The 13,523-nt window shown below is 38.3% G+C and overlaps 1 protein-coding gene across 2 annotated transcripts in view; it reads left to right on the forward strand.

The window, feature by feature from the left end:
* Positions 1 to 136: 136 nt before the first annotated feature.
* SCYL2 (SCY1 like pseudokinase 2) overlaps positions 137 to 13,523 on the forward strand; it is a 70,439-nt gene continuing 57,052 nt past the window's right edge. Inside the window, exon 1 of one of the 2 annotated variants that reach the window (XM_050750058.1) lies at positions 137 to 234. The gene's annotated coding sequence lies outside the window, so the exon portion shown is untranslated. Of the gene's footprint in view, positions 235 to 756; positions 1,242 to 13,523 lie in introns of those variants that run through there. The other variant, XM_050750059.1, reaches the window with a different exon arrangement.

Genomic DNA, 13,523 nt, shown 5'->3' on the forward strand with positions numbered 1-13,523 from the left:
GGTCTTTTAGTCTTTTTCCCCCTCCTTTACTCTTCGTCCCCAGTCCCTCCCCTCCTCACCCCCTTCCCTCCTCCAGCTCCGACGTTTGCGACCGCGGGGGCGGCGGAGGATATGGAGTAAAGCCGGAGTCAGCGGCCAGGCACCAAGGCAAAGCAGGAATAGCCAGGCGGCGTTTGTTAGGGGGGCGGGGGGAAAGAGCCCCAGCACCGCCCCTCCTGGAAGGAGAAGGAAGAGGTAAGTGACCGGCCGCCGGCACCGAGCAACCTCCCTCACTGGCCGCGCTCTCGCCTCGGCTCCTGGGGCCAGCGAGGAGGGAATGGAGGACTCGCGCCCGGGGTAGGCCTCCCAGGGCCGCCTGGGCTGGTGAATGTTGCCTGGTGACGGGCCTGCCGGCGGCCGGCCGGGCGATCGGCGGTCGGCGCCCGCTCATAGCAGGGCTGGGCGACCAGCGAGCTCCGGGGAGCTGATCCGAGAGGGCCGAGTCCTCGGAAGAGGCCTTGAGGCGACGGGAGACCGGGGATCGGAGTCAGCTGCCGGAGGGAGAGCCCCCCATGCCGGCTGGGGAGCTCGGGTTTCGGTGGTGGAGAACGTGGTACCTTTCGGGGACATTGGACACTACTCTAGGACCGAGTGAGAGAGCTCCCCTCAGTTCTGAGATCTGGAATTCGGTAGCTTGGGTCACCAGCCGGGGCCCTGCCGCCCGCAGTCCTTCTCTGACAGTAGCTTTAGTTCTGGAATGGAAGGTTATTGTGTGTGAGGTGGGTGGGGCAGGTGTTTTGTTAAGACAAAAAACCCCACCGGTTACTCCTGCAGTCTTGTTTTTCTAAGCGGAAGAGAACGGATGGAGGAAGGTTTAGACCGATAAAGCTTGCAAAAACTTCTTGGACTCTGACTGAGCACATACCTGTGATCCGTAATTAAGGAGACCATATTATCAAATCCACCCTCTAAAGCACTCGAGGAGGCTCCAGACAAGCCGCTTAAAAGCGCTATATGCCTGTAGTGACTTCATTGGAAGGTGTCAACTGTTTTTTAGTACGTGAAACTCAGGAATTACTTGTGATGACACTTTTTAAAAACATTGGATTCTATGAGTGAGTTTTCTAAGTAGCATGTCTCCGTTCTGAAAAATAAATAGTTTGGCAAAAATGCTCCAAATCAGCCTGTCACTGTAAAACCCCGTCATGTTCTGGTGATGGCTTGAAAGTCAGATGCTTGAAGATTCCTTTTGGACTTTGCAGGTTTGTTGTTGTTGTTTGGTTTGCTGTCTTATTCTTTAGCACAAATATTTTTAAAATATTTAAAAATGAAATCAGCTGAGTATATAAATTGCTTCTTGAGGCAACATTAAACTGTAATCTTAAAGAATGCTTTTGGGGGATTGTGTAAAGGAAGGGAACCTAATGGAAGGTGAGGGCCTTCATTCTTTTTAGGTTTACATTACTCACATGCAGAAACCTATTTGGTCTCTAAGATTCATAAATACCCAATAAAATATATACAGGCACATTGTACTTCTGTAGTATGGAATACTTCCTGTACAGATCAACCCTGTTACTGGGAATAACTACTCATACTCACATGTTTGAAATTCATGATATACCTCCCTTCCCTCACCCCAGGAAGAAAAATAGCTCCTCTTACTGTGTTTAACTCCGTGGGTAGCATCACTATCCATTCTTTTCTATAGAAGTTGAAGTTTGACAGTTCCTCTCTCATGCCTCATACTCAGTCTCTCATGAAGTCCTGTTGATTTTGCCTCTTGAATATCTCTTGACTCTTGTCTACTCTTAGTCTGTAACAGTAGTCCTCCTGTTCCAAGCCACTGCCATCTCTCATCTTGACCACTTCCCTAGCTTCCTGATTATGGTCTGCTTGCATCTACTGTTGTCTCCTGTAGTTTTCCACACCAGACTTAGTGACTTTTTCAAAATGTAGACCTAATAACATTGTCTTTGTGTTTAAAATCTTTCAGTGGCTTCTCACTATTTTTAAGTAAATCGAACACATTAACATGCCTTACAAGCCCTGCATAGTCGGTCCCCTTTCCAATCTCATCTCCACTGTGCTTTCTGACATTCCCTTTCTCCCCTAGTCACTCTGTCTTTTCTGTTCTCCTGCTTCAAGTATGTGGCTTTGGTTATGCTACTTCCTCTGCTTGGAAATGCCCTTCTTTTCTTTTTTTAGCCAATTACGCCTATTCATCATTCAGCTCACTTCAGGGAAGACTTTCCTGATTAGAATAGATTCTCCTGATTATATGTTCTTACCACACCATTGAAGAGTTGCCATGTTTATTAATACTTAATAAATTAATTAGACCTTCCTTATCTCCTGATGTGTAAGTGCTGAATGTTTGTTAAATGAATTCATTTTATGCTTACTGAATGTGCCAGTAATTGTACTTAACATTTACCTCATCATCACCGTTAATCCTTATAACAATCACTTGAGGTATAGCTAGCTTTTCCCCTTTTTATAGATTAGAAATAGTGTTAGGGTGGGTAGTTAGTTAGTCATGGCTGTAGTAAATATTAGAATTGGCATTTTAACTCAGATTTCCTTACCACTGAAGAGTGTGTACTTAACCATTTAACTTAATTTTAGCACTTTGCTGTTCATCAGAATCACTTGGGGAGCTTTCTCAGGATACAGATACACTTCATCTTTATAGGTTCCGATTCCAAAGGTTTGAGATACTACATAGGCATCTATATGGTTTAAGAAGTCATCCAGGTTATTTAGATGTTCATCAGAATTTGAAAACCACTATCTTAGACAGTACTTGTGTTTTATGAGTTTATTTTCATACATTGTATTTGAGATTTTATACTTTTTTTTTTTTTTTTTTTTGAGACAGAGTCTCGCTCTGTCGCCCAGGCTGGAGTGCAGTGGCATGATCTCGGCTCACTGCAACCTCTGCCTCCTGGGTTCACGGCATTCTCCTGCCTCAGCCTCCCGAGTAGCTGGGGCTACAGGTGCCCGCCACCATGCCCGGCTAATTTTTTTGTATTTTTAGTAGAGACTGAGTTTCACTGTGTTAGCCAGGATGGTCTTGATCTCCTGACCTCGTGATCCACCTGCCTCGGCCTCCCAAAGTGCTGGGATTACAGGCGTGAGCCACCGCGCCTGGCCGAGATTTTATGCTTTCTTAAATTAAGGAAGAACTGTAGACTTTAAGGAAATAATCATTTAGTCTAATTTCCTACCCAGTTATTCCTTTTCCCTCTTCTCTAGCTGGAAGGCCTGCATAGAGATAAACTGTCATCCCTCTGCTACTGCTTTAAAAAAAATTACAATAATTTCAAGAATCTGATTAACTTCTTGTTGTAAAAACTATAGTTCACTAATTACATGGACTGGAAATAGCTTCAAAAAACTTGGATGTAATTTTTCCTCAGATCTTACTTATTGTTTAAATTACTAATTTGATATTTAAGCATATGTTGCCTAAAATTTCATGTTGCTTTTTTTTTTTTTTTTTTTGTATTTTTTTTTTTTATTTACATAGAGACAGGGTTTCACTATGTTGCCCAGGCTGGTCTCAAACTCCTGAGCTCAAGTGATCCTCTTGCCTTGGCCTCCCAAAGTGCTAGGATTACAGGCGTGAGCCATTGTACTTGGCCTCATGTTGCTTTTTAAATCTTATTGTACAGTGGTCTTAAAATTTGTGACCAACGACGGAAACTGAATGTTTTACTTCTTGTTTCTCCCACTGCTTTCACCCATGGTGAAAAGCATAGTGCTTTTCACCTAGTAGGTACCTAATAATTCGTGTACTAACTTGGCTGTACATTGCTGAGTCTCTTCAGTTTTTTATGTTCATTTTTAAAATGAGGCTTGTCTTCTGTAATCTGTTCTGGCTCAACTGTGTCTGATAATTAGATACTTTTTATAATTGTAAAGAGAATGATTGTACTCAGCTGTTTTAATCTTTGTTCTGAATAAGATTAAACATGATTTCTGTGTAGAACAAAGAAGAGCATTATCCATTTTTTGAAAACTTTCTTTTTAAAAACTTCTAGTAATCTCTGAGTGCTCCCACAAACAGAAACGTATATTTCAAGAATACATCTTAAGGCCAACTCTGGCCTTAAGGTTAGCCCTGCTCCTTTCAGAGCAGCTAAAAAAAAAAGAGAGAGAATGTATCTTAAGATCATCTTTCTTTAAATACAAGCAGCTAAGTACTGCATATGGGAGTATAAGCACACATTTTTTCCCCCAGATTTTGTGAAGCATTTAACCATATTTCATGTCTTCTGAATGTAATTTTTATTTAGAATTACAAAAATTCATTGAATAACTATAAGTGATTATATAAATGGTATTCTCTTATTTTCAGGCATTTACATACAAATCTCAGACCTTTGTGCCCCTTTAAGGGATAAAGCAAACTATTTTGAGTTTCTTTGTTTTATATTGCTGTTCTTTGTAGTCAGTGTCTATTATTTTGTGCTTTTTGAAAGTCTAGTCTCTGCTAGGTGCCATGAGACTGAAAGTTATTAAATGTAACTTCATTGCCAGATGTAATTACAATAAGCTTTTTATTTGCATTGCAGTGACTTCAACAAAAATGGAAGCTCATTCTGCTTTTTAATATTTTATTCTTGGGATTGTAAGCTTGGGAAGCTGGGGACAAAATTAAAAATATATTCCTGGGGAAGTATAGGACTGTATGTATTCATGTTATTTGAAAATTCAGGAAGTCTTTCTTAAGCATAAATATAATTTTACCTGTTGTATTTCTTGCTGTATCTAGAATTCATGAGCAGGCAGGACTGAAAGAATTGCCAGTTCCTTTCAGCCACCTGCTGTCAAATGCTGTAACACTCATCCGACTTTCTGCCAGGTGCACGCAAAATCTAGTATTACAACAGATTCACATTCTGGTTCTACTGAAAGCCAGGTGATGGCTGAGCTAGATGGTAGAGAGATACAATCTTGGAATCATACTGAAGCTACCCCAAATCCTATTTTGGCTGAGATTTAGGAAGGGAAGATGATTGAATTTCTAGTGAATTATAATAAATGGTATGCAATGAGAAATGCCTTACATGAATAAGAATTTTCATCATTTATAATTTTGTCATTGGAAAATATAGGCTTTTTTCTTCATTAATCAAAGGAAAAATGAAAAGCTATAATTTTAAGAAAAGATATTTGGACTCTAAGTTTCTTACATGTCAAATGGCTATGCTAATAATTCAAAATCTCAAATTTAAGTTCAGGTCTTATTTTACAGGCTCCTTGGAGATTAGTCAGTCCTTGACCTTCTGTAATTTTCATGGTATTCTTCTTGGGTCTCCTTGGGTGATATTTTTCAAGGCCATAGTCTACCATACTGGCTCATGGTACACCAATTTTTACGTTCAGTCTGGACGGTTTTTTCTAAGTTTTTGGACTGCATGTCTAAAAACCTACTAGATACCTCCATCTGAGTGTCATTCAGGCACTCAAATTCTACATGTCCAAAGTTGAGTTCTTCCCTCATAAAACAACTGGCTTCTATATGTCCTGTCTTGGTAAATGGCTTCACCTTCCAGCAAGACTCTGAAATTGGAGGTGGGGTAGACTTCTTAGTTTTGTCCTTTTCTTCTCTTGGTTTTAAATTGTTTCTTAATTTTTCCTTTCTTCTCCTTTCTCACTGCTATTTTTGTAATTCAGCAACCTTTCTCCCTTTAAAAATTTGTTTAAAATGTGAAATATAACGCATAAAAGTATATAATGTAGTTGAACATGTAAATACAAAATCTGTATAACTAGCACCTTTGAAATACCTCCTTTACCCACCATCTCTTCTCTATCTTCCTTGTCCATGTTTCCTTTATTTTCTTGCTTTGTATATATTCTGAATTATAAATATCCCTGAATTGCATATTGAAGTTCTCTTCAGTCTTGCCGTATTCTCAGCCTCCACTTTTAGTATATCTTCCACTCTGCTTGATAGAGTGATTGATCATCTTACTTATGCCTGAAACCCTTCTGTGGCTTCCATAGCTTGATTTCTTACTACTCAATGTCCTTGGTGATCTGGCTTTTTAGTCCCCTTCGCCATACTTTCTTCTTTTTCTTTAGCTTTTAACTGAACTTGGTTTTCACTTTGTGATTTTACTCCTACAGTTCTCCTATTCTCTATCCAGTTTACTCCTCTAGCATGACTGTTTTTGGGAAACATTCTATTCCTCTTCTTTTTGTTCCTATAACACTGTGCATGTATATTCTGTAGCATTTTATCACCTGTAGGCTAATGCTGTGGTGGTTTTGTCTGTCTTCCCCTTTGATGTAAGATGTTTCATAGCTTTTCATTTACTTCCTTCCCAGTTTCTCATATGGTATCAGATACATAGTGGATGCTCAGTAAATATTAAACCACCAAATGAATTTCCATGCCTATTCTCTGCCGTATGTACACCAGTGTTGACTCTGGATGACGGATAGCACCTCAAAATTGAATATCAATTCTGAAAATACGCTTTGTTTTCATATGGAACTCTGTAGTTTTCAGACCACACCATAGTCTTCCTCCCTTACGAATCTTGGCACATGGTATTATAATCCCTTCCGGAATACTTCTTCTGCCTTTTCTTACCTGAAAAATACTTTATAGTTTTGAGCCCATCTTAATATTTCCATAGCATGTACATTCTTACCACAGGTTATTTGCTGTAACTCTTTGCAGGACTGAGTCTGCTATTGGATGGAGTCCCTAAAAAGCAGAACCTCTGTATTCTCAGTGTATAACAAGGTGCAAGGCATTTAATATGTAGCTTATCAGGCAGCCTTAGAGGAATGGATATGTATGGTTTTAAATAGAATTTTGTATCCTTTCACCTTCCCATCAAAATCAACAGCAGATGTTCCTAGAGAACAACTTGGCATAGCCAGTAAATGTTTTCATAATGACAGTAGCTACATTTTCTAGCTGCTTACAAAAATGCAGCATTAAATTAGAAAGGGAAAGTGAGTCTCCATTTCCATTTATAGACAGTTCAAATCTTTAATAGAAGAAAGTGGGTTATACTTACGTAAGTAAAATTTTGTTGATAGAGAAAACGGGATACAAACTACCTGAGATCAGTGGTCTTCAAATATTTTTGCTTGTGTATCAAATAATTTTGAATAATGTGTGCTCCTTTTGCACATTTTTAAAGTTGATCACATCTGGAGTTTTTGTTAAGAGTTTAAATAGTTGCACAATATCTAATTTCTAAATTGTTGTATATTGTGATAGTGCTTTACTTCATCAAAACCTTGGATTTTATCAATTGAAATGTGTTCTTATATCTCTGTGACAACCATCTTCTTAATTGTAATTCTGTGATAGATAGCGTGTGTTCTTGTTGTTATTAACATCTGTCCTGAAAGAAGCAAGGTATAGCCTCCTTCAGTATTTCTTACCAAACTTCCTTGTGCTTTACTCTTAAGTGGCTTTCTCTTAGAATTAAATCTACAAGTTGCATCCCCCTCCTCCCACAAAATTTTTTACACCTAGGAAAATGGCCTACGGTAACACTGGGATGGCTGAGAGAAATACTTTGTTTTAGTCAAGTGGGGAAAAATTGTGAAGAAAGAAGCAGTTAAGGAAAATCTTCAGGACATAGACTTGGTCTCAGGCAAATCAATTTTAGGAAAGAGTACACATGGAAGTTGACAATTTGGAAAGTGATAGGACTTTAAAACTTTGTTTGTGCCATAGACCCTTTTGACAATTTAGTAAAGCCTGTGAATCCCTTCTCACAGTAATATTCTAGAATCAATTTGTCACTTTCTACAGAAAGCCTGCTGGGATTCTGGTTGAATTGCGTTGAGTTTGTAGATTATTAAGGATAATCGACACATTAACCATACTGAATCTTCCAATTCATGATCATAGTATATCATTCCGTTTATTTAGGTTTTCTTCAGTTTCTGTTAGCAGTTTTTTGTTTTCATTGTATAGATCTTGCATAGCTTGTTAAATTTATTCATAGATATTTCATACTCTTGAAACATTATTTTTAATTTTTAAATTTTCTAATAGAAATACCTAGAAATGCAATTTTTTTTTCAAGACAGGGTCTCACCCTGTCACCCAGGCTGGAGTGCATTAGTGTGATCACGCCTCACTGCATCCTCAACCTCCCAGGCTCAAGTGATCCTTCCGCCTCAGCCAACTGAGTAGCTAGGACTGCAGACATGTGCCACTGCTCCTGGCTAATTTTTAAAAACTTTTTGTTTTTAAAAATTATGGTTTTTTCCCAGGCTGATCTGGGAAATGTTTCCCAGGCTGATCTCAAACACCTGTACTCAAGCAGTCCTTCCACCTCAGCCTCCCAAAGTTCTGGGATTACAGGCATGAATTACTATGCCCAGCCTAGAAATACAATCTTTTCAAATATGTTGTTCTTGTATTCTACTATCTTGCCAAACTTATATATTCGTTCTGGTAGCTTTTTTGTAGATTCATTCCTTCTGATGTTCTGTGTATGCAGTTGTGTCATTTGGGAATAAATTGTTTTCTTTCTTCACAGTCTGAATGCCTTTTATTTCATTTTCTTGCTTTATTGCCTTGGCTAGGACCTCTATTGGAATGTTGAATAGAAGTGGTAAAAGTGAGTATACCTACCTTGTTCTGAAACTTAGGGAGAAAAGTGGTCAGTATTTATCTTTAAATATAATATTAGCTGTAAATATTCAAAGATGCTGTTTATCAGGTTGAGGAAGTTCCTTTCTGTTCTTAGTTTCCTGAGGGTTTTGATTATGAATTGGTATTGAATTTTGTCAATTTTTTTCTCTGCTTCTACTGAGATTATCTTGCTTTTTTTCATTATTCAGTTAATGTGAATTACATGGATTCATTTTTAAATGTTGAATTAACATTGCATTCCTGAAGTGAACCCCATTTGGTTATGGGGTTGGATGTGATGTTCTAATATCTTAAGGATTTTTACATATTAACGAGGAACATTGGTTTGCAGTTTTATTGCCATGGCATTATTTGGTGTTGATGTCAAGGTAATACTGACTCTATAACATGAAATGGAAAGTATCCTCTCCTCTTCTGTTTTCTGGGAGAGTTTGTGTGGACTTGGTATGATTTTTTTCCTTAAATGTTTGATGATATATGCTATTCATGTAGAAGCTTTAAGATTAGAATCTGTGGAATTTCTGTTGTTGGTCATTTGTGTCTTTTAAAATTTTTATTTTCTTTTTTTATTTTTATTTTTGAAACAGGATCCCACTCTTTGTCACCCAGGCCAGAGGGGAGTGGCACAATCATGGCTCACTGCAGCTTTGACCTCCCAGGCTTAAGCAATACTTCCACCTCAGCCTCCCAAGTAGCTGGGACCATAGCACACACTACCATGCCCTGCAAATTTTATTTTTCTTTTTTTGTAGAAACAGGGTCTCCTTATGTTGCTTAGGCTGGTCTTGAACTCCTGGGCTCAAGTGATCCTCCTGCTTTAGTCTCCCAGAGTGTTGGGATTACAAGCATGAGCCACTACACCTTGCTACAATTTTCTTGATGAATGCAGCTAAAGTTTTACTGATTTCATTGATCTTTTCAAAACTTTTTTTTTACTTCATTGGATTTTTTTTCCTCTTTTTCATTTCTCCATTAAATAAAGTATTAAATTACATTAAATTCAAATTACATTAAACTCTTTCATTGATTCCTCCTCTTCTGTATACTTATTTTAATTTTCTCTTTTTCTAACTTCCTAAGGTGGAAGCTTAGACCATTATTTCAGACTTTTAAACCCCCTAATATAAACATTTACAACTATAGATTTCTTTGTAAGTACTGCTTTAGTTACGACTCACAAATTTTCATTTTCATTCACTTCCAAATATTTTTAAAATTTCTTTGTGATTTCTTTTTTAGCCCTTGGATTATTTAAAAGTGTTGATTGGCCAGGCGTGGTGGCTCACACCTGTAATCCCAGCACTTTGGGAGGCCGAGGCAGGCGGATCACAAGGTCAGGAGATCGAGACTATCCTGGCTAACACAGTGAAACCCCATCTGTACTAAAGAATACAAAAAATTAGCCGGGCGTAGTGGCGAGCGCCTATAGTCCCAGCTACTTGGGAGGCTGAGGCAGGAGAATGGCGTGAACCCAGGAGGCGGAGGTTGTAGTGAGCCGAGGTTGTGCCACTGCACTCCGGCCTGGGCAACAGAGCAAGACTCCGTCTCAAAAAAAAAAAAAAAAGTGTTGATTAATTTCCATATATTTGCAGTTTTTCTATGTATTTTAATCTATTATTGATTTCTAGTTTAATTTTATTGTAGTCAAAGAAAATAGTTTGTATTATTTCAGTAGTTATAAATATTTCGAGACTTGTTTCATAGCCAAACATATAGTTCATTTTAGTGAATGTTACATGTCTACATGAAAACAATTTGTCATTTGTAGAGTGACTGTTTTAGTTCAGGTTGTTTGGTAGTGCTGTTGAAGTCTCTGTCCTTACTGATTTTCTTCCTGCTTGCTCTGTGTTACTAGGTGAGAACTCGTGAAGTCTCCAACTATAATTATGAATTTGTCTATTTCTTCTGTCCGTTCTGCCACTTTCTGCTGCATTTATTTTGAAGTTCTCTTATTGGGTGTGTACATATTTAGTATTGTTATGTCTTTTTGGTGAATTGACAACTTTGTCATTACAAAATGACCTCTTTGTCTTCAAGCTTATTCTGTTATTAATATAGCCACTCCAACTTGGTATATTTTCACATTCTTTCACCTGTGTTTTTATACTTTTAAAGTGGGTTTTTGTAAGCAGCATATAGTTAGGTCTTGCTTTTTTATCCAATTTGACAATCTCTGCCTTGTAATTGAAATTTTAAATTGTTTACACTTAATGTAATTTATTGATATGGTTGGATTTAAGTCAACCATCTTGCTATTTATTTTGTATTTGCTGCATTTGTTTTTTTTTTTCTTCCTCTTTTCTGCTTCTTTTTATATTTATTCAGTTTACTTTAGGGTTTATTTTTATCTTTATAATTTAGTTATATCACTTTATTATTTTGTAGTTATTTTATTATTCAAGGGTTTACAGTATATATCATTTAACTTACCACAACCTGCCTTCAAATGATACTGTACTGCCTCACATATAATGTAAGGATCTTTAAAAAATATACTTACATTTCCCCCTCCTGTTCTTTCTCGTGCCAGTTCTTCTACATATGTTATAAGCACAATACATTTTTATTATTTTTGTTTTAAATGATCAGCTATCTTTTAAAGATATTATGACATGAAAAGTATTTTTTATATACCTACATCATTTTTATTTTTATTGTTCTTCTTTAAAAACTTTCTTGTTTTTTTTTTCTTTTTCCTTTCTTTTCTTAGAGAGAGGGTCTTGTTCTGTCACCCAGGCTGGAGTACAGTGGCACAATCACAGCTCACTGCAGCCTCCACCTCCTGGTCTCAATTGATTCTTCTGCCTCAGCCTCCTGAGTAGATGAGACTACAGTCAGGTGACACCATACCTGGATAACTTTTCTATTTTTTGTAGAGATGGGGTCTTACTATGTTGCCTAGGCTCGTCTCGAACTGCTGGGCTCAAGTGGTCCTCCCAGCTCTACTAGTTTTTATAGTGATTATCTGTTGTTTTTCTGAAAATGTCTTTATTTTACATTGAGTTTTGAAAGTTTTTTCCCCAACCTATAGAATTCTAGGTTGACAGTTTCCTTTACCAGTTTTAAATACCTCATTCACTTGTTCTCTGGCATGTGTTGTTTCTGCCAAATCTGGGGAAATTCTTTTTTTTTTTTTTGAGACAGAGTCTTGCTCCTCGCCAAGCTGGAGTGCCGTGGTGCGATCTCGGCTTACTGCAGCCTTCTCCTCCCGGGTTCAAGTGATTCTTCTGCCTCAGCCTCCTAAGTAGCTGGGACTACAGGTGTGCACCACCTTGCCCAGCTAAGTTTTGTATTTTTAGTAGAGATGGGGTTTCACCATGTTTGCCAGGATGGTCTCCATCTCTTGACCTCGTGATCTGCCTGCCTCAGCCTCCCAAAGTACTGGGATTACAGGCATGAGCCACCGCACCTGGCCAGTCTGGGGAAATTCTTATCTTTGTTCTTATGTGTAATTTACTTGTTTTCTGTGGCTGCTTCTAAGATTTTTCTTTTAATCACTGATTTTCAGCTATTTGGTATATCTATGTATGGGTTTCTTTTTTGTGTTTATCCTGCGTGTGGTTTATTTAATTTCTTGGAGCTTTGTATAGCAGCAGTCCCCAACCTTTTTGGCACCAGGGACCAGTTTCCTGGAAGACAGTTTTTCCATGGATGGGGTGTGGGGGACTTGGTTTCAGGGTGAAACTCTTCTACCTCAGCTCATCAGGCATTAGTTAGATTCTCACAAGGAGCACACAACCTAAATCCCTCGCATGTGCAGTTTGCAGTAGGGTTCACGCTTCTATGAGAATCCATTGCTGCCACGTATCTGACAGGAGGCGGAGCTTAGGCAGTAATGCTTGCTCGCCTACCGCTCCTCTGCTTTGCAGCCTGGTTCCTAAAAGGCCATGGACTGGTACTAATCTGCGGCCTGGGGGTTGGGATCTACTGTTGTGTAAGTCACATCATCTTGCTTCTTGGCATGTCAAATAGTTATTGATTGCCTGCTGAACATTGTGAATGTTACATTGTTTAGTATCTGAATTTTTTGTGCATGTTATATGTCTTCTTTTCATGACTATTGGGTTTTGTTCCGGTAGGCAGTTTAGTAATTTATTATTATTTCGGTTATTTGAGAATTGATTTTAGAGCAGATTTAGATTAGCTTTTACTCTAAGGGTGGTTTACCCCGCTATTAAGGCATGGTTCTTACAAGATTTCTGCTAAATGTCTTAGTGGTCAGTGAAGACTCACTACTCCAGCTGATGAGATACCAAATGATTTGCAGCCTTGTGTGAACTTTGAAACTATTCAACTCGTAGCTCTCTAGTTTGGTTCTTGCCAGACCTGGTGGAGTGTCACACTATGTATGCATAAGCATGTGTGGGACCAGGGAACAGAGCATGAAGGGGACCTCTATGCATTTTCTTTAGCTTCATTCACTTTGAAATTGTGTCTCAGAACTTTCATCTACCTCCGCATTCTTGAATGCCAGTTTGTCCCTCCAGCTTCTCAATTCAGCTAGATAGCTACCTGGAATTCTGCTTTATGCTCTGTAGTTTGCAATGTGCCTCTGGGGCAATCCTGGTTCTCTTGTTAGTTCTCCTTCTTACTGGGATCAAAGGCTCTTGCTGCCTGTTCAATGTCTGAAAAATGTGTTTCATATATTTTGTTCAGTTTTCTAGTTGTTAAAAGCAAGAGGGCAGATTCACTCTTTGTTCCTCCCTTATGGCCAGAAGTTAGAGTAACTTATTCATTTATTTACTTAGAGTAATATTTTTAAATATATGAAATAAAAAGTATAGAATAAAAACATTATTTTGAAATAATTGTAATAACATTTCCATAACTACAAAATGGTTTTATGTATGTTGAATGCATTCAATATAACAAAGCCTAGTATGGGGTCCTAATAATA

The sequence above is a fragment of the Macaca thibetana genome, chromosome 11 (assembly GCF_024542745.1).
Source record: "Macaca thibetana thibetana isolate TM-01 chromosome 11, ASM2454274v1, whole genome shotgun sequence".
Taxonomy (NCBI): domain Eukaryota; kingdom Metazoa; phylum Chordata; class Mammalia; order Primates; family Cercopithecidae; genus Macaca; species Macaca thibetana.